This window comes from Galeopterus variegatus, unplaced genomic scaffold (assembly GCF_000696425.1).
Source record: "Galeopterus variegatus unplaced genomic scaffold, G_variegatus-3.0.2 Scaffold979, whole genome shotgun sequence".
In the NCBI taxonomy this organism is placed as follows: Eukaryota; Metazoa; Chordata; class Mammalia; order Dermoptera; family Cynocephalidae; genus Galeopterus; species Galeopterus variegatus.
Window position 1 is genome coordinate 609,257 of NW_007727090.1, and position 27,057 is coordinate 636,313.

Consider the following 27,057-nt stretch of genomic DNA (forward strand, 5'->3'; position numbering starts at 1 on the left):
CGCCGCCGCGCTTCCCAAGCGGCGCACTATCCAGTGCGCCACCGGGCCGGCCCCTAAATCACTATTTTGATCAAAAATCCTATTTTGGATACCAGAAGCTAATTTTTAACTCTTCCTTTTTAAATTCCTTTTTGTCATAGGCCTCTCCTTATGACATGGCAGTTGGTTTCCCTTGGAGCGAGTGATCTGAGAGAGAGAGAGAGGGAGAGAGAGACAAAGAGAGGGCACAAGAGCGAGCAGGAAACCATAGTTCCTTGTATGTCTTCGTCTATGAAGTCACACATTCCCACTTTTGCTTTATTCTCTTTATTAGAAGTGAGTCACTAAATGTAGCCCATACCCAAGGGGAGGGGAAATTAGGCTTTACCTCTTAAATGGAGTGTCAAAGAATTTGCAGCCAACTTAAGTCACCACAGCATTCAAACTTCCCTACTTCCTATGTGCCAGAGTGCAAAACTAGAGTATAACAACAACAAAACAGATTCCTTGCATATGGAGCTAAAAATCTAGTGGTACATGAACATGAAAATAGTTAACTGTTGTACACTGAGATATGGGTCCTAATTTCCTCCCATGTGACATGGGGGGCAATAGGTACTTAGGGGCATATGAGTCAAAACATATGAAAATGCTTTTGTACAAGTGTCGTTTAGCAAAAGTGATCAAGAGTGAGATTCCAGATCCAGAATCCCAGCTCTGCCACTTACCGGCAATGTGACCATGGGCAAGTTACTTGTCCTCTCTGTGCCTCAGTTTCCTCATGTAATATAAGAGAATAACTACCTACCTACAGGGTCCTCGTGAGGACTAAATGAGTTAGCACATGTAAAAGGCTCAAAAGGTGCCAGGAACATAGGAAGTGTTAATTATTACTTGTATACTGCAAGCTGCTTCTGAAATGGCAGGTGTTATTATTCTAATTTCTGAGACTAGGTACATGTCCTTTTCCCTGTCTTATTGAAAATGGAATTAACTTTCTTTGTTATATAATTTTAATGATATATTTGTTTTTTTTCTTTTTAAGCATATAACACATGTCGTAAGATGTGTATGTCGTTCATCTCTGCCCCCACCCACTCATCAATCCCACTTCCTTCCCCAGAGGAAACCACTTAACAGTTTCATGAATGTTTTTTCAGAACTGTTTCTACCTATTTAAAAGCTATGTCTTTTAAAAATTTTTTAACATAAATGGAATCATACTACACATATCATTCTACTACTTTACTTGTTTTTTTTTCTGTTATTTAACAGATATTTTCATGTTAGTGATTATAGCTTCTCATAACCTTTTGCATGTGTGTGTGTGGCTGGCAGTATGGGGATCCGAACCCATGACCTTGGTGTTATATCATAATTCCTTTTAATGACTATATTAAAATAGTCTGTAGGATGGATATACCAGCTTTAACTATTCATCTATTGATGGACATTCAGGTTGTTTCCAACTTTTTATTATAAACGATGTGTGATAAATATAAGCATTTAAACAGACTTTCTTTTTTTTTTTTTTCCCCTTTTTTGTCTTTTTTTGTGACTGGCAACGGGATCGCAACCCTCGGTGTCGCGTCCACACCGCACTCAACCAGTGAGCGGACCGGTCTCTATATGGGATCCGAACCCTCGGCGGGAGCAACGCCGCACTCCCAAGTGCCGCACTCTACCGAGTGCGCCACCGGGCCAGCCCTAAACAGACTTTCTAACCTTCAAAGATTTTGTGAATATAATGCTTCTTGATTGAGACTTGTTATGCTCATTGAATTTGTACAGCTCTAATGAAAACATCTATAGAATAATTAAACTTTTTAGCCTGACATCCAGGAATTCCTCCAAAGTGACCTCAAATTATTTCTCTAATTTAATCTTGTAGTACTTTTGCATAAACTCCATATCTAGCCAACTTGTCGTACTCAATGTTTCTAGAAAACACCATACACATTTCTGCCTTAAGGCCTTTGCCTAGACTTTTCTCCTTGCTGAGAAAGGTTTTCTGCTCCCTTTGGCTTTTCTCTCCTATCCTTCTGTGGTGGGTGACCATTCGATGTTCTATCCATCCCTTAGCGGTGGCTTCCTGTTTTCCTACCCTAATCACAATTGTTTAAATCAGGAATTGTCACCAAACCCAAGCTGTGCCAATCACAGTGTAAGTTCCCTGGGAACTTAGAAATAGGACCAACAGCAAAGGGTCAGCCTTTCTCCAGGTGGCCAGACCTGGGTCACCATGGGAGTCATGGAGTGGTTATCTGATCCATAGGGATCAGAGATGCAGCCAAAGTGGCTGGCAGAGATACAGGGTAAGACAGATCCACAGAGAGTAAACAAGAGACAGAGTCTGGATGCTTCCCCAGTATAGTACCTGGATCTTCTTCCTTCCTGGAGCCCAGGTACATTCCTGCTTTGGATTCTGTCAGATATTGGGCTTGCTTAAGCTGTTTTCCCTATTTACATTCATAAAACTGGGTCCCATATAGTTGTGTCCTTCTTTAAGGCTAAGCTCCAGTCACTATTGATCTATGAGGGCGTCCTTGTCCATCCCTGTCCCTGGCCTGAACCTGCATGCATTGGCTATTAGGTCTACTCACTTGGAACTTGAGCCACGTATTTTGGTCACTCTGTTTCAAAATCATGATTATCAGTATTACTAGGCAAGGAGGAATTGTAGGTAAGGAAGATAAAGATCAACATTTTTTCTTTTTAAAAATTTTAATCATCTTGGATGGATATTTCTAAGTCAGATGACAAAAATTTCCCAGCTTATTAAATTGAGTGCATTATTATTAATCATTTCTGGATGATTCAAGGTAGACACCTAATCCTAACCCTATGAAGATTAACATTGTATACACAAAGCATAATTCAGTGAGTCTACAGGTTCAGCTACTATAGAGTATCTGCTATTGAAACCGAATAAAATAAGCCACCTCTTTGAGAAAGGGAAATATGAAATCAGATATGAGTCCTCCTTTAAGAATGGAAACTATTTTAATTAAAGAAAAGCTATGAAGCAAGCCACCTAGACCTAAAGATATTTTCATATTTAGATGCTGAACTTGTAAAATATTTCAGTCTGTGCAGATAGGATGACTACATTTATGACTTAGTGAACTACCAATAGATCCTTACATGATTTATCAATTAGATTACTAAACACAATTTATTTAACTTTACCAAACTCAACTCTCCATCATATAAAACAAAAATTTTCTGTTGTTTTTTCGCACTTGTATGAAGAGATAAAATCTCTCCTGCCAGAAAGCCTGTATTCATTGTGTACTTCTGTGTTAGTATGGACATCAAGGTTGGTGAAACAGATTTAGTTGTGGAATGTCCTAAAACGGGTGTGGCTGGTGTCAGATCATGAGAGACCACAAATTATATTTACTGCTAAACTTACAATGATCTTATTTTGTTTCATTTGGTTTAGGGCTAAGCTTCTCGTTTCCAACAAAACCATCAGTGCAACTTTTCTATTTATTTTTAATCAAATACAATTTTTAAAAATTAATCATTCTCACAGATGTATGTAAAAGACATAAAATACATTTTAAAGAATAGAAATAAAGTGAACACTCTGTCCAGCCTTCTTCACATTAAGAAATAGAACATGGTCCATGTTGCAGGAACTCCCCAATTGCTCAAACCTCCCTATACCACTGAGGTCAATAACTTGATTTTTAGGATAATCATCTCCTTGGGGTTTTTTGTTTGTTTGTTTGTTTCTTACTTACTTATTATTATTTTTTGGCAGCTAGCTGGTAGGAGTATTTGAACCTTTGACTTTGGTGTTATCAGCACTGCTGCTGTAACCACCTGAGCCAACCAGCCAGTCTAGCCCCTTGGTTTTCTTCAGCTTTACCACTTGTGTGCATCCCTAAACAAAACAGTGTTTATTTATGTCTGTTTTGAACTTAGTATACACAGAATCAGAGTGTATGTTTTCTTCTGTTACTTGCTTCTCTCAACATTGTGTTTGTGTCATCTATATGGATGTGCATAGATGTCGGTTCATTATTTTCACTGCTGTGTAATATTCCCTTTTATGAATATATGATACTTATTTACATATTTAATTCCTGGTGGACATTTGGATTGCTTCAAGTTTTTTATTATTATGCATAATGCTGCTACGAACATTCATGTATATGTTTCCCAGAGTAAGAGTTCCTCGAGGGTATACAACTGGGCGCAGAATTGCAGTCATAGGATATGTACATGTTCAGTCTTACTAGGTAATGCCTAACTGTTTTTCAGAGTACTTGAACACATGTACATGCTTACCAGCACAGTGTATGAGTTCCCATTGTTCCACAGCATTTTCTACACTTGAATTGTCATGCTTAGTTTATCCATCTGTTGGGTATACAAAAATATTTGGGCTATACCTGTTCCCCAATGTTCATTGCAGCACTCTTTACAATAGCCAAGAGTTGGAACCAGCCCAAATGTCCATCATCAGATGAGTGGATACAGAAAATGTGGTATATCTACACAATGGAATACTACTCTACTATAAAAAAGAATGAAATACTGCCATTTGCAATGACATGGATAGACCTAGAGAGAATTATATTAAGTGAAACAAGTCAGGCACAGAAAGAGAAATATCACATGTTCTCACTTATTTGTGGGAGCTAAAAATAAATAAATAAACACACACACACACACACAAACACACACACAAAACCGGGGGTGGGGGGGAAGAAGACATAAAACAATTGCAATTCCTTGAAATTGATATGACAAGCGAACAGAAAGGACATTGTTGGGAGGGAGGGAGGTTTCAGTGATGGGCCACAATAATCAACCACATTGTATATCGACAAAATAAAATAAAATATTTAAAAAAATATTTTAACGTGGTTTTGCTTTGCATTTCCCTTCATACTCATAAGGCTGAACACCTCTTCATATGTCTAATGACTGAATTCTCTCTTTTGTGAAGTACCTGTTTGAGTCTTTTGCCTGTTCTTCCCATTTTGTGTTTGTTATTCATTTATTTTTATGTGTATTTTGTGTGTTTTTGATGCTACTCTTCTATCACTTTTTAAATGTGTTGCAAATATATATCTCTTCCCAATTGATGGCAGGTATTTTTGTCGTCTCTTGATTGATAAATGTTCTCAATTTTAATGTAGTTCAATTTGCCAATCTTTTCTTTTATGGTTTGTACATTTTATGTCTCATTTAAGAAAACTTTCCTGCCCCAAGATCATGAATATTTTCTCCCACATTACTTTCTAAAATATTTACAGTTTTGCCAAATTTTTAAATTCACCTGCAAATTATTTCTATGCATGGTGTAAAGTAAGGGTCCAATTTCATTTTTGTAACTATGGATACCCAATCATCCCAAAACCATTTACTGAAAGGTCCATCCTTTTTTCTTTATTCTTCAGTACTCACCTTTATATATGTGTGGATCTCTGTCTGGGCTCTCTCTTCAAATTCATTGATTTATTTTTCTATTCCTGCACCAATACCATACTGTCTCTATTACTATGACTTTATAAATTTTAATATCTGTTATGGCAAGTCCCCTAACTTATTATTATTCTTCAAAAGCATCTTGGCTATTTTTGGCTCTTTAAACATCCATATAAATTTTAGAATCAAGTTGTCAAGTTCCACAAAAAAGTCTGTTGGGATTTTAGTTGAACATTCAATTGCAGTTGAACATATAGATCAATTTGGAGAGAATTCACATCTTTAAATGTTGTTGTCCAATCCATGAACATGGGTGATGACAATGATAAGTATCACCTTATAGTTAAATTAATGTTAATAACAATTGAATTGAAATATCCTGAGATATTTTCTGTGCAAAAAAAAGTTAACACCAATTGTGTAATGGTGTTGAATGAAATATGTAATATATTAAAAAGTGTCATTTACTTCCAAATAGGTTGTTATTCCTAAGATCTGACTTAGAAAAGATAGTTTTTGTTTGTTCAAATGTTCTTTTTCTCAAGCAGCAAAGCAGGAAAATAACAGGGCCCAACAACTTGTGTTTCTAGAGTTCAGATTCAGTAACCTGGTATAATGGCAAGCTAGAAATCACAGCATGGGAAAAATACAGGCAATGATTTTTTTTTTTTTTAAGATGACCGTAAGGGGATCTTAACCCTTGACTTGGCGTTGTCAGCACCATGCTCACCCAGTGAGCTAACCAGCCATCCCTATATAGGGATCCGAACCCGTGGCCTTGGTGTTATCAGCACCACACTCTCCCGAGTGAGCCATGGGCCGGCCTCCAGCAATGATGCTTTGATCTCAGGAACATTGTGTGGGATTATCAAACCAGAATTAACAGATTCTATCTAGCCGCCTAGAATTTCAAAATTTTCTAGAAATTAGTATTCATCCCCACCTTCAAGAAACAAGAGGTAGAGAAGAGGTAGAAAAGACAGAGAGGCAAAGTTAGAGAATTGCCTCATTGTGGATGTATTTGGATGACCCCAAAATGAGACATTTCATAATTCAGTCTGTTGGTCTGTGCATCACTGGAAGCCCCAGCTTCTTCTTGGATAAGAACTTGTACTTGAATTGTATTATGATAACCATATTATAGTCATCATTGTCGAAACCATGTTTGACAACCCACAAAAGAATTAAGTTTTGCTCATGATTACCACTTACAGTTTTGATTCCTTTGATCTTCATATCTACTTGTCCAGCAATTCTGGTCCCTAAATCAGACATTTGGTATAGTTGGTCAGCCTTCAAACTTCAAAGATAACATGCTGTCCAGCCATTTGCAAGACTGTCACCGAAGTCTCTTCTGTTTGCACAGACTGCAGCTTGTCTATTCTGAAAGCAACAAACTGATTCCAAGCCTGAGTGAAGTAACTGCCCACCAGTCTTAGAGCAACCCTGATGGTCCCTAATGAATCCAGCTGTTCCTTTGCAGAACACCAAACAACTTACAAAAGTAAGGTTAGTGGGAACCTGGTATCTTCCATGCCATTTTTGGAGCAGCTCTGTTTTGTTGTCATCATCTTCATTTTGTGTGATTAAGAAGTGCTGTTAATTTATGGGAATAAGAATGAAAATGCCTTGCTAATGCCTTGCTTTGGCATTGCCAAATTTAGCATATTTGCGTACAGGTATTGGGATTGGGGGTTGTTCTTTTGTGTTTTGTATATTTGTTTTGTATGGGTAAGGAGAGGGAGTGGAGTGAGGCTTTGCAGAGATTAGTGAAGGAGGCATTTTATTTTCATAAAGAGGATAAAACACACTCACTTCATAATTGCAAGTATTTGGAGTTGAAACATGAGACAAATTCTATTCCTGCCTTCCACATTAATTAGCTAGGTGGCTTTGGGCAAGTCACTTAACCTCTAGGTTTCCTCATCTGCAAAATGAAAGCATTGGTCTATAGACAGCCATTTAAATCCCTCCTCCAAATATTCATTCACTCGATATTTATTTATTCAGTACTACTACTCGCAATGTTTTAACACCGATTCTTATAGAGCTCCAGATTGTGTCTCGCACGCTTTTAAAAGTCATTTCCCTTCCTTTAACTCCAGCGACTGACATCCCCAGAAACAAATCGAAACCCTTTTGCCGTCTGAAAATGTACACGGGAAAAAGAAACGAGTCAGTTGCAGTTACCCGGCGCCAACCGAGAGCTGGCGAGTCAGCGGGCTCGTGAACTTTTCTTTCTTTGTAAAGGGCAATCTCCACATTTTAAAGGGCAACCCAGCTCGCGAAGAAATGCAACCTATAGGGCTCCTGGGGTCAGGGCGCGACGCCCGACGGCACTTTCCTACACTGGGGAAACTTTTTCAGGCTCCAGCCGAGTCACGCGGCAGTTCCACGGTAGGAATTGTGCAACTGGGCGAGTCGGCTGGGCGTCCGGGGGTGGAAAAAAGCAAGGGAGGCTTTTAATCTGCCAACTTTTTTTTTTTTTTTTTTTAATTCCAGGTTGCCTCACGCTGTGCGAGACGCGAAGGCGGGGTTCCTGCTGGCCCCAAGCCTGGATCAGGGAAGCCTGGATCAGGGAAGCCTCGCTTGCCTGCAGGGACCCGGGACGGGGAAGCGCGTGGGTGCGTCCCCTCCCGTGTGCAGAGATCGGCCACTCGGGCGCTCCAGACTCGCACGCGGCTCGAGGCGGCACGGCGGGCGCGGACTGGCCACACTGCTCGAGGCTGGGAACTCCGGGCTCGCACTTTCCGTAAGAGCGTCGGGGCTTCCAGCGGTGCCGCGCCCCCGCCCCCGCCGGCCGGCTCGCACTTTCGGATGGTGACGCATCTGGCGGGGTCCGCAGGAGTCTGCGCGGAAACCCGGGGCCTCCCGGGGCCGCCTCCTGCCCGCCCCCGTCGAGGCCCGGCCCAGCGCCGCCCTTCCGCCCAGGGACAGCAGCTCGCCGGGCTCCGGACCCCGCGCCCCACCGAGTCAGGGTCCCGGGGTCGCGGAAGGGGCTAAGACAGGACGCATGACGTTCCCGGGCGCCGCCTGGGTGCAGGCGCGGTGATCAACGTTTGGTCATATCCATTACTCATGCCACTCTCCTTGTGACGTACATGCATACTATCATTAGCTTCACTTAGAAGTCAGGAAACGGGCCCCAAAAGATAACTTGCTTGAAGTCAGAGGCAGAGCTGCGAATCAAATCCAGGTTTGTCAAATCCAGGAGGATCATATTTCTCTTGGATCAGCCACTTCGCGCTTTCACTCCAGGGAGCAGCCAGCAGGTACCCGGCGGAACAAGTGAGCTGCGATCTGAAGCCCCGCTGCCCAGCGGCGGGGACATTGGCTTCTGGCTGGGGCTCACTCATTTGCCCAAGTGTGCTGTAAAAACTTTATCTATATACATAGATATATAAATATAGATATAGATATATATTTGCCATGTGCATTGTGAGGAGAAAAAGGTTGGAAAGCATCCTGCAGACCTTGAGCCTCTATTTTCAATCTAATGTTGAGATCAGGAACACCTATCATAAGGGGGTGTTGGAGGATTAAATAAGATAGTGTTTACATGGGCGCTAGCACCTTGGGGACCCTCGATATACGATTTTTCGCTCTTTTTGCAGAGCTCCCAGGGACCTCTGGGCACTCGGGCTCCCTAACACTGGAGAGGAGACCTGCGCGGTCATTATAAGTCAACACCTTCTCTGACAAACGACGAATTTAATATACTCAACCGGAAAACCACTTACCCTCATCCCCATCTAATTAGGAACAGACACCCATGGCTTCTTGCCACCCATCCCCCTTTTCTTCCCGGAAGCTTAAGACCAGCTCTGAGGCCAGAACGTGACTTCCTCAGAAACCCGATGGCGGTGGCGTGGGCGGGTACCTTCGGGAAGGCGAGGGGAGGAAGTCTAGTCACCGCGCTAGCGGAGAGGGGGGACACAGAGCGTGTGGCACGTGGCTGTCTCTACAGGGGGCGTCCCTGGTGGCTGGGGCGGGCCCCTTTTGGTAACTCCGGGAACAGCTGTAGCCAAGGAAAAAGATAAACCTGTGTGCGTGCGTGCGTGCGTAGTTCAGGTCATGGAATGTTCAAGTAAATGTAAACTAAAGAAAGAAGGAATGTGCAGGCTTTAGGATTCTCTCCTGGATGGACAGGCAGTCCTTCCATGGCAAGTCATTTCAGGGTCAGCACAGAATTTTGAAGGGAGTTTATCTTGAAAAGTAAAATAGGTTAGTGGAAGTTTTCTAACAAAATGTTGGGAATTACCCACTTTGTTTGGGTTTTAACAATCAGTGCTCACTAGAGCAGTTGTTTTTCCCTTCCAACACTCCATTTTGTGAACTGAAGCTAAAATATCTGGACAGGCCTTTCCCTTGGGCACCCTGGAATGTTGGGAATATGAATGGCCTCTTCGTAGTTGGAGCTCCAAAGGGAAATAGAAGCATGAAAGGACAGGACTCTGCTTTAGAAACAAAACCCTCCTTTTTTAAATCACAAAAACAATTATTACTCATCGTAGAAAAGTCCAATTTTTTTTCAGAACCAGAAAGAAGAAAAAAAAAAAATTGAAATCCTACCACCCAGGAAACCACTGTTAATTTGATGTATAGCATTATATGGAATCACACTGAACATGATGCTTTGTAACCTTTCTTCCTTGCATAAAATATCATGACATGACACTAAATATTTTCCACACCTGTTTTTAAGTGGCTATTTAGTATTCCATTATACATTTATTTAATCAAAACCTTCTTGAAAGACTGAAAATTGTGTCCAGAATTTTGCTATTTAAACAGCACTGGAGTGTGCAGCCTCGTAGCTAAATCTTTTAGCACATTCTTGATTGTTCACATAGGTAAATTTTCTAGAAGTGGTCTTGCTGGGTCCAGGCATAAGGATTGCTCCACAGTGACTCTTTAAGCTCCCCCCCTCCCCAGTGTTTCCCCTGACTTTCTATACCATTTACTCACCAAGAATTTATTGAACACCCATCACATGCCAGTCATGACAGCATACAGAGATGAACATATTGTAGCACAGAGATGAACAAATCCATTGTAGTTCAAGGTGCAGTACATACTGTCAGAGAAAGCTTTTGGTAGCCAGGTGCCCAGTTTGAGGAGGGTCCTGCAGTACCAGTAGACTTTCTTGAGACCAACAGATTATAGGTGAGAGGGGATTAGTGGGGAGCACTAAAGAAGGATGAGAAGGGCAAGGAGACAGACAAGGGGAATTTCCTCTATAGAAACATGGTGCTCTGAGACTCTGATATTTGTTCATTTATTTGGGAAAATTGTGAGATGTCTTATGTGCTGTACCAAGAGTAGAGCTGGGAAGGAAGGCAATGATATAAGGCAAATAAATAGCCTATTATGTCATGCTAAGAAGATTTGGACTTTGTTCACATATCAGTAGGAGAAAGTGATTTATGAATCCTGCAAGGTCATGATGAAATAGGATCCCACGCTTAGTGAAGGGCACTGTCCTCAGTGGACCTCCAGAATCACTCCTGTGGAGAGAAAACAAAGGATAGGAAAATTTACAAGGGAAATATCCCAAAAAGGGTTGAAGTGAAAGCTGCAGAGAATCAGCCAAATTGACTTGTAGTAACTATCATGTCCATCACATTTAAGAGCAGGCTGTTGTTAACAAAAAGAGGACCACTGGATCTGCTGAAGAGGAAACAGAGACTTTCCTTTTCTAAAAAAGAAAAAAAAAGGTGGGGGAAGAGACAATCGGCAGATTGGGAAACATAGGCCCTGGCTGGATTGGAGACAAGCATTCCCACAAACAAAGGTGCAAGGCTAGTGAGACAATCGGCAGATTGGGAAACATAGGCCCTGGCTGGATTGGAGACAAGCATTCCCACAAACAAAGGTGCAAGGCCTTTGAATTTATGCCTTCCAATATCAGGTTCATATGAATATTCAGTGAGCTATGAATATTTATGGAGAAGGCTGTATATGTGCAATGAGTGGACATATCACAAAGGTATGTTACTGGGCAGGCTCTATAGACTGGCCATGGCTGGTTTTGATGTGGCCTCTCATCAGGGAAGAGGGAGAATGTACTTGGCGTCCTTTCTGTCTAATTGGAGCCACAATGGGCCCTCGAGAATGAGAAGGAGGGAGTCGGTGGCTGGTGCCAGGTGGACTTGTTGAAGATCAGCATAGACTTCCCAGCTATAGCTGATTTGGCCTTATCTTCTGAGAGTTGCCTTTGCTTAGTCACAGAAAAGAAAACTTTATAACAGTAAGATATGTACTTGCAGGCTGAGAAATACGTCTGCCCTTTCCCTTCCTGTGGCCATTTGGTTTTAATCAGTTTGAATGTCTCTTTTAACCACAGTGAGTCCATTTTGTCTATCCTTTGGAGTACATTTAACCCTGTACTTATCATTGGTAAGCTGGGTCATGAAAAACCTTTTCTGTTTCTCTACTTGAAAGAGAATGGCCTTAATACTGGCACATGCTAAGAGATTACTGCAGTTTCCTATCAGGGAAACAAATCCAAGCCTTCCAGTAAGACTAAAAACATGTTGCATAGATTTTAGTATGTGAAAGCCTTGTGCAAACTGTAAAGTAGTATTCAGTGAAAGATATTTCTAGGAGGTGGTTTAAGAAAAACTTGTACTTATAGGCAAAGGGTCAAAAACTCAAATGCTTACTGAGACCAGGTAAGTAAATACTTTTCAGCAATTCTGGAAAATTCTCAGCTATAGTCTCTTGGAATATTTCTTCTCCCTCATTTTCTTCATGTCTTTGGAGAATTCTGATTACATGTATATTGGACCTTCTAATTATATTATCCAGCTCTTATAATCTCTTTCATATTCTGTATCTTTTTATACTCTCTGGACTGCATTTACGACAGTTTTTTAGGATCTAACTTCCACTTCATGAATTCTTTCTTCAGCTATGTCTAATCTCCTTTTCAACTTGTTCAAGTTTTTAATTTCTCTCTCTCTCTCTCTCTCTCTCTCTCTATATATATATATATATATATATAATATATGTATATATATTAAGCTATGTCTAATCTCCTTTTCAACTTGTTCAAGTTTTTAATTTCTCTCTCTCTCTCTCTCTATATATATATATATAATATATGTATATATATTATATATATATATATATAATTCCAGAAGTTCATTTCAAATCTGTTCAGAAAATTTTGTATAATCTCTTGTTACTTCTTCATATTTACAGGCTTTTATTTCTTGAAACAAAAGTTATAAAGGTAAAACAATCCCTTCTTTGTATTCCAGGCTTCCATCAACAGGAAGCAAAAGGGATCCCTGAAGTAATGTGTGTTTCAGATAAGAACATTCCTTTCCTACCCCTTATATAAGCATTGTTAGGAATGAAGAAGGCGGCCTAGGGCTCTGTATGCTCTGGAGAAGAGACTCCTACCCCCCACATCCCCCATACCACCACTATCTATCTTACAACCATTACAGTCCCATAATGCCATTGTCCCCATTTATGTCAGTCACACAAGGTCATCTCTCATACCCAAAACCAATCCCTATGTGGCTCTGACAGTGAGATATCTCTACTATAGTACTCCACATCTCTCTCCTAGACTTTTTTTTTTCTTTACCACCTATATACTACATATTTTATTATTTGTTTGTTTCCACCTCTTAAAACGTAACCTTCATGAGAGCCAGGGTGTTTATTTTGTTAGCCACTTTATCCTCAGAGCTTAGAACAGTACCTGACAATTATGAGGTATTCAAATATTTGTTGAGTGAGTTAGTATTACACATTCTTATTTAATAAACATTCTTTAATAACTTTAATAAACATTCTTGTTTAATCACTGCAGGTGTGATTTTTGCTATCTGTTGATACTGGCTTTTACTTGTGTGTTTTGGGGATTTTGACTCTGAGTTCATAACCCTTGGATTTTATCTGCCTAAATTCTTTCAGGTATAGATAGTGAAGTTTTGCATTCATCCAGAGATCACTCATATTTACTTTTACTAGTTGCCTGGGGTAACTACTTACCCAAGACCAAATTAATAATTCTATTTTTTTTTTTTTAATTTTTTGTTTTTACCTACATAAGTAGGGTGGATTGGCCTACAAACCCATGTGTGTAGGCATATTAGCTTTGGATATAAATTATCAAAAGAAGAAATATATATACATTTCCTCTACCATGTGCCAAGGTACAGATGGGCACATTTCCTTGTTGTCCCTTTCTATATAGTAGGTTTCTTTCCTGTTCACCATTATACTGGAGGTGTAGCCCTTTTTGGGTTTTGGCTTTGTTTGATTTCCCCATCTTAGGTGGGCTTTAGCTTGAGCTGATTTCTAAAAACCCAGTGTTTTTAGATCTTCAGATTTTTCAAGAATAATTTGATTTTTCTGTGAAATCAGAAATTTTAAAATGCTGGCAAACAATTAAAAAAAATTTTTTTTAATGTGCTGGGAAAAAAATCACCATGGTCCATATTTGATCTTTAGCCCACCTAAAGATCAATCTTTATTCTAGACAGACTACACAATCAGCCCCTCAATCAACCCGTATGTATTGTATTAATACAATGCAGAATGCATTCTCTTAGAATGCACCTGTTAGATACAATAGCCATAGATGTAGTGGGACAAGTCCAATTTTAGGTTTCTGCTTTTTTTTTTCTCTATAAATGTAATGATCAGGTCATGTGTCTAGATTTTTGGCTCAGGAAATATGGTCACTGTTATCTACAGTACAGGGAAGTGTAGGGTGTAGTCCCTGCACTCAAAGATTTTATGTTCTATACAATATTGAATGTGTGAGATGGATTGAGGAAGAGCAATTAAGAAATCACTGCCCCAGTCTGGGTCTGCTTTAAAGGAGACTTAATGAGGGTGGGCATGATGTCACTACAAGAAAAGGGGGAGATATCAAATATTTAAAAGATGATGTGACAGGAGTTGATAACCCAATGAATGTGGAGTAAGAATAATGGAGAAATGATACTTTGCACTTACGTGAATGGGAAAATTCTAACCAAGCATCATGTTTTGTGACCATCTGAAGTGTATCTTCAGTGATTCTTCTGAAGGAAAGAAAAAAACCCCAATGTCACTTTTCTTTAGGTTTGTTAATTTCTTGTGCACTAATGGCAATATGAAAGATTTTCTAATCTGTAAAAGGCTCAACAAGTGTAATCAGTTTTTATATAACGAGAAATCTAAGTATTAGGGGAAATATTTTGGCCAATAGATTCATGTATATTATTCTTTTCTAGTATCTTTTTATCATCAAAGGATTGCCTTCCTTCTTAAATAAATACAAAAAATATGCACAGGCACATCAAGATTTTGAAATATCTATAGGCTTCTCGTGTTGAAAAGCTTTATTGAAATAAACCGCCAATATTCTCCTAACTGAATGCTATTAGTGCCATTTAGGGCATTTCACTGATTGTTTGAAGGGGCTATAGGGAAATTGATGACATTAAGTAAAATAGATTATGGATCACTTTCAACTCTCATATCTTGGTGGGCCTGCTAATGGGAGTTTTGAGCATAAACTTTTGTGCTAAAGATATATCAATCTCCTAATCATTGCAGTAGGTTGCAAATGGGTTTTAACTTTAGGAGTTACTGGTTAATTGGTTAGAATAATTGCCTGATTGTAAATGATTAGCACCTAACAGGTTTTATGTCCCTTTCTTCTGCCCCTTTATAGCACCAGAATGATGGGACACTTATCAACAGCCTCGTATAAGGACAACATTAGGAGAATTTTGGTTGTGTATGTAAATTCAAGACACAACACAGGAATCCAGATAGAGTTACGTTTGTTTAGCACTTTAGAAATTACCAAACACTCTCACGTGTTTGGCGTCATATTTGAATCTCGCTGCAATTCTTCCTGAGAGGAGGTAGGGCAGTCCTGTTAACCCAGTTTAGGACAACATTAGGAGAATTTTGGTTGTGTATGTAAATTCAAGACACAACACAGGAATCCAGGTAGAGTTACGTTTGTTTAGCACTTTAGAAATTACCAAACACTCTCACGTGTTTGGCGTCACATTTGAATCTCGCTGCAATTCTACCTGAGAGGAGGTAGGGCAGTCCTGTTAACCCAGTTCAGAGACTGATTATCAGAGCTGCACTGAAGTTTCTTGTCCAGTGACACAAGGCTCATGTGTATGAAAACCAGAACTCAAACCTAGCTCTTACAAGTCCACTGCTTTATCCTGGGCTCCAAATTGCTTCTCAGCCATTTGGTTTAACAAGTGTTCCTTCAGGGTCCATTATGTGTGTGGCTTTATCAGGCTCTGAGAGTGGCAAGAGTGTGCAACATTGCTACAGCTCTCAAAGGACCTCAAGTTTATTGATCAAGATTTGTGTACATATTAAATGGCTACAGCATGAATTATATTTTTATCAAGTATTTTAGGAATGTGGAGGAAGAAGAAAGCATCATGAGCTTTTCATTGAGGAAAATTTCATAGAGGAGGCCTGTGGGTATTCATAGATGTTCTGCAATAAATAGGGTAACTAAAGAGCTAATGCTTGAGAACCTACTGTGCGTCAGGCACTATGCTAGGTACTTCTCATACCTTCTCTCATTTAAACCTCTTTGTAATCCTCCAAGGTAGGTGTTATATTGTCTGCTTTACAGTGCTTAAAGAGGCGGGAGACTTGTCCAATGCAAACTGTAGAGGGCATAGTCAAGATTTAACATGGGACAACACTGCCCCAACTCTTAACCACTACTATCCATGATTTTATAAAATGAATTTAAAAATCCAGCTTTTTGTATGCAAACTGTGTCCAGTCTCCCAAAGCAGAACAAATAGAGTTCCCCTTTCCCTTGATATGTGGGCAGGTCTATGAAAGACGAGATCTATTATGTTCTACATTCTCACTTTATAGAATAAAGTACTGGTCCACAAAAAATTACCTTTAAACTTCAAGATAACTGTGAAAAAGTGAAGTAGCTAACCAAACATTTTGTTAAACTTTGGAAAACAAAACAAGAGAGAATGTAAGTACAGAGGAGATTATCCGATAAGCACATAAGGCTGGACTCTTTTAAAGAGACCCTGTCTTTGTGGGCTAACACTTGGGGGACAGTTTGCTTAGGAGGTTGAGATGCCACACCTTTGTTTCTCGAACCCTTGGGAGATGATCCAGGAGAAAACTCATATCCCTGCACAAGTCACTAAAGCTATCAAATATGGTTTGTTTGTTCTTTCAAAACCTTGTATTTAATGCACCTTTTGTACATAATTTTGTACTCATTTTATATTAAAGTTTTTCCCCTAATGCCCTGTTTTTTATGCCAAAAGTGTTTGTCGACACTGTGGCGGTTGGCCAGGGCACAGTACTGGTTGGTGCACCTCTTTCCACAGGTATGCCAAAGAGCATCGACTAGAAAGACTTTAAACAATTGGGAGAGAAGTGGGCAACATTAGGTCACTGGGCTCAAAGGAGGAAGGTAAGAATACGCTAGAAAATTAGGCGGAGGATTAACAGACATGAATAATTAGGGTTTTTAAAATTGTGGTAAAATATATATAGCATAAAATATGCCATTTTAACCAAAGTGCACAATTTGCTGACATTAGCTACATTCACAATTTTGTACAACTGCTACTGCTACCACTACCTTTTTCCAAAATTTTCCCATCACTGCAAACGGAAACTCTGTACCCATTAAGCAATAACTCCATTCCTCCTCCCTCCGGCCCCTGGAAAGCTCTAATCTACTTTTTGACTCTGAATTTATCTTTTCTAGATATTTCATATATTTCATATAAGTAGAATTATACAATATTCGTCCTTTGGTGTCCGGGTTATTTTCCTCAGCATTATGTTTTCAAGGTTCTTCCATGTTGTAGCATGTATCAGAACTTTACTGCTTTTTATGGTTAAAAAATATTCTATTGTATTCATATACCACATCTTGTCTATTCTTTCATCTCTTGATAGACACTTGGATAAACATCTTTTGGCTATTGTGAATAGTGCTGTGATTAACATTATTATTGAGTCCTTCTTCTCAATTCTTTTGAGTATATACCTAAGAGTAGAATTGCTGTGTCATATGGTAATTCTATATTTTTTTTGAGGAACTGCCAAACTGTTTTCCACAGGGACTGTAACATTTTCTATTCGCACCAGCAATGCATGAGAATATCAATTTCTTCACATCCTTGCCAACATTTGTTATGTGCAATTTTTTTTATAGCCATCCTCATAGGTGTGAAGTGCTACCTAATTGTGGTTTTGAGTTGCATTTCCCCAATGACTAATGAAGTTAATTTTTTTTTAATGTGCTTATTGGTATTTGTATATCTTCTTTGCCCTTTTTAATTGAATTGTTTTTTTGTTGTTGAGTTGTAGGAATTCCTTATATATTTTGGATATTAAACCCTTATCAGATATATGATTTGCAAATATTTGCTCACATTTTGTGGGTTGTTTTTCCACATTATTAATAATGTCCTTTGATATAGAAGTTTTTCATTTTTATCAAGTTCAGTTTATCTATTTTTTTTCTTTTGGTGCTCATACTTTTGTTGAGATATCTAAGAATCCATTGCCAAATCCAAGGTCACCAATATTTATCCCTGTGTTTTCTTACAAGAGTTTTATTTTTTTTAGCTCTTATATTTAGGTCATTGATCCATTTTGAGTTAATTGTTATATGTGGTCTATATCTCTGTCCTTATGCTAGTATCACACTGTTTTGATTACTGTAGCTTGTAATCAGGTTTGAAATCAAGAGGTGTGAGTCCTTTATCTTTCATCTTTTTTATTCAGAATTGTTTTGGCTATTCCAGGCCCCTTGTAATCCCATATGAATTTGAGAATAGGCTTTTCCCATTTCTGGAAAAAAAAAAAGCCGTTGGAATTTTGACAGGGATTGTGTTGAATCTTTAAATCACTTTGGGTAGTAGTGCCATCTTAACAATATTATCTTCCCATCCATGAATGCAGATGTCCTTTTACTTATTTAGGTTTTCCTTAATCTCTTTCAGCAATATTTTATGGTTTTCAGTGTACAATATTTTACCTCCTCAGTTAAATTTATTCCTAGGTATTTTATACTTTTTGATGCTACTGTAATGTAAATGAAATTGCTTTCTTTTTTTCAGATGTTTATTGCTGGTATATAGAAACACATTTGATTTTTGTTTGTTGATCTTGTAACCTGCAACTTTGCTGAATTCATTTATTAGCTCCAGTGGCTTGTTTTGTATGGATTCTTTGGATATAGAGATATAGGGATAGTGTTACTTCTTCCTTTCCTATTTGGACGCCCTTTCTTTCTATGAGTTCTGGCTAGAATTTTCAGTTTGATGTTGAATAGCAGTGGTGAAAGCAGACATCCTTATTCCTGGTAAATAAATTTAAATAAATCTGATCATTCAGTTTTAAATGACTGAATTAAAATGGTGAGGGTGGGACCCTAATCCAATATGAGTGCTGTCCTTATAAGAAGAAGAGACACCAGGGTGTGTGTGCACAAAGGTACAGCCATTTGAAAAGGCAGCAAGAGGGAAGCCATCTGGAAGCCAAGGAGGGAGGCCTCAGAGAGGCCTCTGCCAGCACCTTGATCTTGTACTTCCGGTGTATTAATTCGTTTCTGTTGCTTATAACAAAATATATGGAACTGGATCATTTGTAAGAAAACAAAATGTATTGCTTACAGTTTCAAGGCTGGGAAGTCCAAAGTCCAGGGAACACAACTGGTGAGGGTTTTCTTTGGTGGTGGCTTTACAGCAATGAAAGGGTCTCACATGGCAGAAAATGGTGGAGCAGAGAGAAAGTCTTTCATGTGCTCTCCTTTTAAAGCCCTCAGAACCACACCCCTGACCACCATTATCAATCCATTCACTAGGCATGGTCCTCAGGATCTAATCACCTCTTCGGTGCCACCTTTCAGTTACCATAATAGAATATGTCACCCTCTTAACAGTCACAGTGGGGATCAAATTACTGATACATAAAACTTGAGGGACACAATCCATATCATTTGCCCCTGTGACACATCTCTTTCTGGGTCCCCAGGTTTTTCCATACATCCTTTGAAACTGGGGTGGAGGCTCCCACGCCTCCACAGCTCGGCCATTTTGCGAGCCTGCAAACTTACCATGTGGATGCCTCCATGGCTTCCGGCTTGTATTTTCCAAAGCTGTGGGTCCAGCCATACCTGGGAACAATTTAGCAACAGCTGGAGCAGCCAAAACAGCAAGGGTGCTGGTGCTAGAAGTAGCTTTCCAAGTTGCCCTGGGCAGCAAGCCCATGTATGGCACCTCAGACCTGTTCCCTGAAACCATTCTGTCTCCCTAGGCCTCTGGGCCTGTAATGGAAGGGTTAACCCCAAGGCTTCTGCAATGCCTTCAGGGCCTTTCCCCACTTCTGTTGATAATCCCTTTCTTTTGTACTAATTTTCTTAGCACCATTGCATTTTTAATGAAAATGCTCTCTGCTCCTCTACCACATGGCCAGGCTGCAAATTTTCCAAATCTTTACTCTCTGCTTCCCTTTCAAATTCTGGCTTTACTTCATGCCTTTGCTGCCAGCCATGTGGCTTCCTTAATGCTTTGCTGCTTAGAAATTTCTTCTGCCAGATACCCTGGGTCAGCACTTTGAAAGTACACATTTTGTAAAGCTTTTGGGCATGAATAGAATGCAGCCAAGATCCTTGCCAGTTCATAGCAAGGGTGATCTTTGATCCAGTTTCCAATAAATTCCTTCTTATTTCTATCTGAGACCTCCTTAGAACGGTGTTTACAGTCCATATTTCCATATGCATTCTGGTCACCATCATTTAACCAGTCACTAAAACACTCCAAACTTTCCCTGGTTTTCTTGTCTTCTAAACTTTCACAAGCATCTAAGCTTTTCCTAGCTTGTTCACAACACCCAGTTCCAAAGTTGTTTCCACATTTTCAAGTATTTGTTGTAAGAAATACCCCACTTCTCTGGTACCACTTTTCGGTATTAGTTCATTTCTGTTGCTTATAACAAAATACATAGAAGGTCTTTTTCTAGGGACTTTTCCCAACTGTTTTTGCAAAGACTGGTTTTTTTGTCATGTGGTCACCAAAGTCTCTGTCCCTTAACTTGTGTTCAGTGAGTGTTTTGACAGAATTTTACTAGAATGCCGGGAGCTAAAAAGCAAAATAAAACAAAAAGACAATTAAAAAACACCTCTCTCAGTCTTTGCAGATTGGGTCTGTGCCGGGGCTCTCCTTCAACACTTAGCCAGACTTGCATTGATCTTAGGACTCAGCCCGAGCCAGTGAGCGCACCAGCCATCCCTATATAGGATCCGAACCTGCGGCCTCGGCGCTACCAGCCCTGCACTCTCCCAAGTGAGCCACGGGGCTGGCCCTTCAGGTCTTTTCTGAGCGAGTATCTTGCCAGGGGTAGGATCCGAACCTGCGGCCTCGGCGCTACCAGCCCTGCACTCTCCCAAGTGAGCCACGGGGGCTGGCCCTTCAGGTCTTTTCTGAGCGAGTATCTTGCCAGGGTCATGTGCATGGCTTTCTAAATTTCCCATATACACAGATGCTTTTGATTGCCCTAACTTCCCAAAGAAACTTTCTTGTGGGCTTTTCCTCCCAGGCTTTAGGTGGTTTATTGTATGTCTGAACTGTGATCTTTTGCCTCAGAAACTGTTCTGCCTTACAATGTTTCAAGCAATGCCTGATGCTTTTCCAGTCTGGGTTAATTCAGAGTTAGGCAAAAATAGATGAACACCTGTGCCAGTCCTTCAGATAGCCTCACACAGGTTAGAACAGATCTACACAATAATTTGCAAATAAAATCTGCTCTGCTTCTTCTGGAATCAGCAACCATGGCCCCATCCTGTCAATTTGGGCTGCTATATTCAGAACTGTTGCTAAGCCTGGAGCATGTGGGGTAAGAGCAGGTAAAAATGCCACAAAACTCTCCTACCATTTTTTAAGTTGAATTTTTCTTGACTTGGCATTCACTTGGTTGCCATAAGGACTTGGACTTTTCCTGCAGAGTTCTGACAAAGTTGATTCTGACAGCTTCTACTTGTTTTTTGATGTTTCTTTGGCGGGACAGGAGCTTGGAGATGCCTACTCTGCCATTTTGCTGACCTAATTAGAGGTGTGAAATCTTAAATTTAGGATATAAATAGATTTTTTTCTGATGTAAATTTTAAAAAAATAAAACATGTTACAAATAATTAAACAGTTATGTGCATGAACTTGGGAGGCAGATAGTCTGAATTTTAGTCCTGCCTTTGCCACCAAAAAATTTGTAATAAGTTATTTAGTTATTTAACCTCTCCAAACTTCAGTTTTCCACCTGTAAGGAAGGAGTAATTAGAGGACTACTTAGGATCATTCATTGTAAAAATTACTGGTGTGCTTGTAAATGTTTAACACTCAGCTCTCAGAAGGAATGGGGTTGGGAAATCCTGATTATAGTGTTTGCCAGTTTCCATGTTGCAAATATTCCTGACATGGCTGATATTAAGATGTCAATGTGAAATCATCCAATGTAGAGTTCAGAAGACATGCACCCAAATGGCTCTTATGAGCTAGTGGGAGCAAACTGCAGGACATCACTTTAAAAAGTGCAAGGTACATAATAAGTGATCCATCAATAAATATTATCATCTTCAGTTGCCTTTAATAAAAAGAATACAATAAAATGAAAATAGAATGATTCCTGAAAAGTCAAGATACATAATCTCCTCTTTATTGCCCTATGTCCTAAAATACTTTATATTCTATGTATTGTGGAATGTTATTCCCAGATGGTCTTTCTTCTGTGAGAATCACCTTTGATATTCTCTTTCTATCTCTAGATCTTGCATTACGGTTTACATTGAACACAATCACAGGGAGAATAGTCTTTGCTCACAAGTCTGCCTGCCCTGCTGACAACTGGCCACACCTGGAAGGACTTGTTACTAATTGATTAACCTATTAACCTTGCAGGCTGCGAAAAAAACTTAGAGGTATCATCCTGCCTTGGCTTCCTGGTTGCCAAGATATTTTGGCTGATATTAGCCCTGTCAACAGTCACCAGCGAGCCATGCCCTTGCCTTGAAGGTGTGCATAGATTGCCCAACCACCCTCACCAGGCAAACAATTCTGCAAATGTTATATCCTTCACATTACTGCTCAGAACCAGGCTCAGGCAAGTTTGTGCAAAGACTGTTGGGAAAGTGAAAGAAAATGGTCAGGGCCCCTCAGATCTTCAGAATCTTGCCGAGCATTTGATGTAAATATGCACATGTGCCCAGGTGTTCTTTGGTTATTGTCTAATGTAATTGCTCATTTGCACCCAGGAGTCTTGGGTTATGAACTTAATTATAAAGGATGAGTGGCTCTGATATATGCCCCCCCCCCTGCCCTCGGGATGCTCCCTGGGGGGAAGGCATGGGGAGGCCACTACTGCTGCTGGAGGCTGTTGCTGCCAGGGCCGCCAGGACCCTCCAAGAGGCTGCCACCACCACCAGACCTGTGAGCTGCTGGACCTGTAAGCTGCTGCTGCTGTTGCTGAGGATTGAGCTCATGTCATCTGCCAATGGCTCCCAGGATCTTTTCCAATTACCTAGCATGGACCTGTGTGTGAGGGATCTGGTGACCCAACCTGGCATGTGAGGGGTCTGGTGACACAGTCTGTACAATGGGTTTGAAGGGTCTGAGCCCTAGCCCTGACAATACAAATGGAAACTTAGTATAACTAAAATAATGAAACATTTTGGCTTCAGTTATGATTTGCCTTACTCGACAACTAGCGTAGTCATGTAGCTTTGCACTGTCTTACCCAGTCCCCTGGGTACCTAGACCTAATCCCTTTACCAAGTCACTTATGTTGTCTCATGTTCCTTATCCATCTGTCAATCTGTCCATCCATCCATCCATACAAGACTTACATGGCTGCAAATACAAAGATGACTGCATGGCCCCTGCTGTCTATAAACTCACAGCCTGGAATGACGTAGAATGGTGATCCGTAAACAAAACAGAATACAGTGTGTAGTGGATTGAATTATGTCCCCCCAAAACTCACTGAAGCTTGAATTGTATTCCCCAAGTTTTATGTATTAGAAACTTAGCCCCACAGTAACTTGAGGGTGGGAAATCCTGTTATGGTAACTAAAAGGTGGAGTCTTGAGGAGATGATTGGGTCATAGCTCCATGCTATAGTGAATAGATTAAAAATGGAGGTCAGGGGCGTGGTTCTGAGGGTTTTAATAGAAGAGGAGAGTCTCTCTCTGCTTTCACCATCTTACAGTGTGAGACCCCTGGGCCACTGTCACCACCACCAGTTGGACTTTGGACTTCCCAGCCTCAGAAACTGTAAGCAATGAATTTAGTTTTCTTTATAAATCACCCAGTTCCACGTACCATTTTTTATGTGTATTTTTCCATATCACACTAATACACAGTGTGATATGGAAAAATACAAAAGTATATACAAAGTACCCTGAAAACTGAAGGAGGAATTCTACCTACCTGGGGAGCTAAGGAAGTTTTTGCAGAGTACATGCAGGTAACCATAAGGTAAGGTAGAGTTTTTTTTTTTTTTGTCTTTTGTCTTTTTCCATGTCCGGCAACGGATCGCAACCCTCAGTGTTGCCCCCGTACCGGACCGGGGACCGGCAACGGGATTGCAACCCTCGGTGTTGCCCCCGCGCCTCGCTCAGCCAGTGAGCGGGAACCGGTCTGTATGTGGGATCCGAACCCTCGGGCGGGAGCGCCACCGCGCTTCCCAAGCGGCGCACTTATCCAGTGCGCCACCGGGCCGGCCCGAGGTAGAGTTTTGGGACCAAATTGTCATGGAACTTGTGTGCTCAACTGTACCATTGGCTCTTCCAGCAACAGGGAGATTTTTATTCCTTTCCTCCATTATTGTCCTGCATCTTGAAACTTCAAGGCCCTTGTTCTGCTAATAATAAAATAATAACCAACTTTTTTAGGGCTTACAACATGCCAGATACTGAACTAAATGCTTTGCATTCATTATTTAGCTTTATCTGTACAACAACCTTAGAACATAGAAAATATTATCACCCCCATCTTACAGATAAGAAAACTGAAATTTAAAGCAGTAATGTACTCAAAGTCACACAACTAGGAATAGGAAGAGCTAAAACCCAGCTCTAATTCACTGCCAAGCCTGTGGTCCTAGAAACACAAGCTAGAGGACTTGATATAGTTGAGGGACTGGGAAAAACGGTTCCATCCCCCCAACTCTCCCTTCCCCCAAGAAAACTTCCCTACATTTTATAATGGTCATACCTTAAACTCTTTTACCTCCTACCTGGGATGATTGCAACCATCTGAAGGGGCTCTGAGAAGCAATGGTAGTTACTGTGGAGAAGGGTTTCGAAGGATATTGATGGTGGTGCCAATTTAACTCCCAGGATTGTAGTTGCTGCTGGGCGATGTTGGGTTAATAGTTAATCTGCTCTTCTGTAAGACAGCTAACTCCCAAAGAATGTAATCCATTAACAATTAAAAAACACCTACCCAACTAATCTGAATGTCAGACCTGAGTGTCAACTTCCATTTTATTCTCTGCAGAAGGAAAGAGGATTTCCACTTAACACTCAAAATTTTCACAGAATACAACTGATCTTTCTTTTCAGCCAATGGAAAGACTTTCTTTTCAAGCCAAATACCTGGCCAGGTATTATATACGTTACTTAATTTAGTGTTGAAAAGCTACACGACTACCCCAGTTGTCAAGAAAGGCAAATCATAACTAAAGCCAAAATGTTTCATTATTTTAGTTATACTAAGTTTCCATTTGTACTGTCAGGGCTAGGGCTCAGACCTTTCAAATCCGTTGTACAGACTGGGTCACCAGACCCCTCATATGCCAGGTCCAAGAGCTAGGTTATAGGAAAAGATCCAGGAAGCTCTTGGCCAACGACACAAGCTCAGTCCTCAGTAGTAGCAGCAACAGCAGCAGCAGCAGCAGCGGTGGCCTCTCAGGGCATCCTGGGGGCACTGGCAGCAACAGCTTGTAGAAACAGCCTCCAGCAGCAGTAGCAGCTTCCCCACGCCCCCCCTCTGCCCTGGAGGGCATCCCAGAGGCGGGAGGCACTGTGGATCAGAGCCACTCATCCTTAATACTTAAGTCATAACCCAGGACACCTGGGTGCACATGCACAATTACATTAGACAATAACCAAGGAACACCTGGGTGCACTTTCATACATCAAATGCTTGACAAGATTCTGAACATCTGAGGGGCCCTGAATTTTCCTATATTTTCCCTATAATAATGAGAATTTGAATATCTCTAAAGGGGTAGTATTATTCTAGAGGTACGATGTAGTGAAAAGAACAGGAACTTTTAAAGTAGGTGTCTGTGCATTAAAATTCCAGTTCCTGCTCTGTTGTGGTGTGAGCTTTGGGAAATCACCTAGTCTCACCTCAAAAGGTGATTATGAGAATTAAAGCAGATGACTGGTACCTAGGGGTACTTAAATACGAGCACACATTGGTCCATTCCAGCTCCTCCTTGGTGAAACCTGACTGGACACCTCCAGCCATCTCAAGCAAATTGGTTAAATACTCATACATTCTTAGTGGCATTTTAATTTATTTTAATTAAAACAAACTCCTATCATGTGGTGTTTTTAGGGAAATTTAGGGAAGGATGCTGTGAAACTGGGTGCATCATACAGCTGCCTTAGGTTGAGACTCAACAGACCAATTGGTGAGACCCATCTCCCAGGAGGCACTGGGTGAGGTGCCTTGAGCATTCTGGGGAGTAATGAGAAAAGCCTGTTGTTCTGGAGCTGTGAAGAATCTGGCCAGGGAGATAAAGCACACAGATGGAAAGAGAAATAGCAATAGAAGGCAGTAAAGGACACATTTCCAAGGAGTGATGTAGGCAATAAATGCTGTGTGAATTCAAGACAGAGAGAGATACCATTCAGACGTGGCCAAAAAACGCTTCCTGCCCATTTCCTGTGCTCTCCTGTTGTTCCGCATTGCACTGTGGGTTTCCCTTAGAGTGACTGGTGCTCTTGTCTCTCTGTAACAAGGTGGAGAAAGTATCACAATCTCTTAAGAGCTGGTGCCAGAATTGCTCCTGAGGATAGACACGTTTAGGGTTTGGAAAAATCTATTGGAAAATTAGGTATAATAGAATAGGTTGGAAAGTTGAGACCAAGGATCTGGCCATTAGAGGAGGGGTAATTAGCTGTGCATACTACAGGGAGAATTTGGAATTGTTGAGGGCAATCTGTGATGGAGAGCATGAGGAAAAGGGAGGGTAATGAGGAAAAGGGAGAGAGCAGCTAGCAAAGCAGAAGAGCTGTGGTTCTTCCCTACAGTTACCTACCCACATCTTTAGAGATTGCTACCAAACCCAGGCAGCTTCACATGAGTGCCTTTGATGAGAAAACTAGGTCTCTATTGAGTTTCATTTCAACATTGCGCAAAACAGTAGATGTGAGAAGATGGCAGTGTCCCTCTGGAAGTTACCTAGTTCTTGAAAGGACTTTATACTTCCACAGGCCAGGTAGTGGTTTGAGGGTTCAAACCTTCTAATTTACCTAGATCTTTGAGGGCAAAGGGCCTTCAACTGACTTCTGAGTTTTATCTCCAATTCCTTTTTCTTTTTTACCTTACCCTTCCCCTCCAAAGCTTACCCAGGATGGTG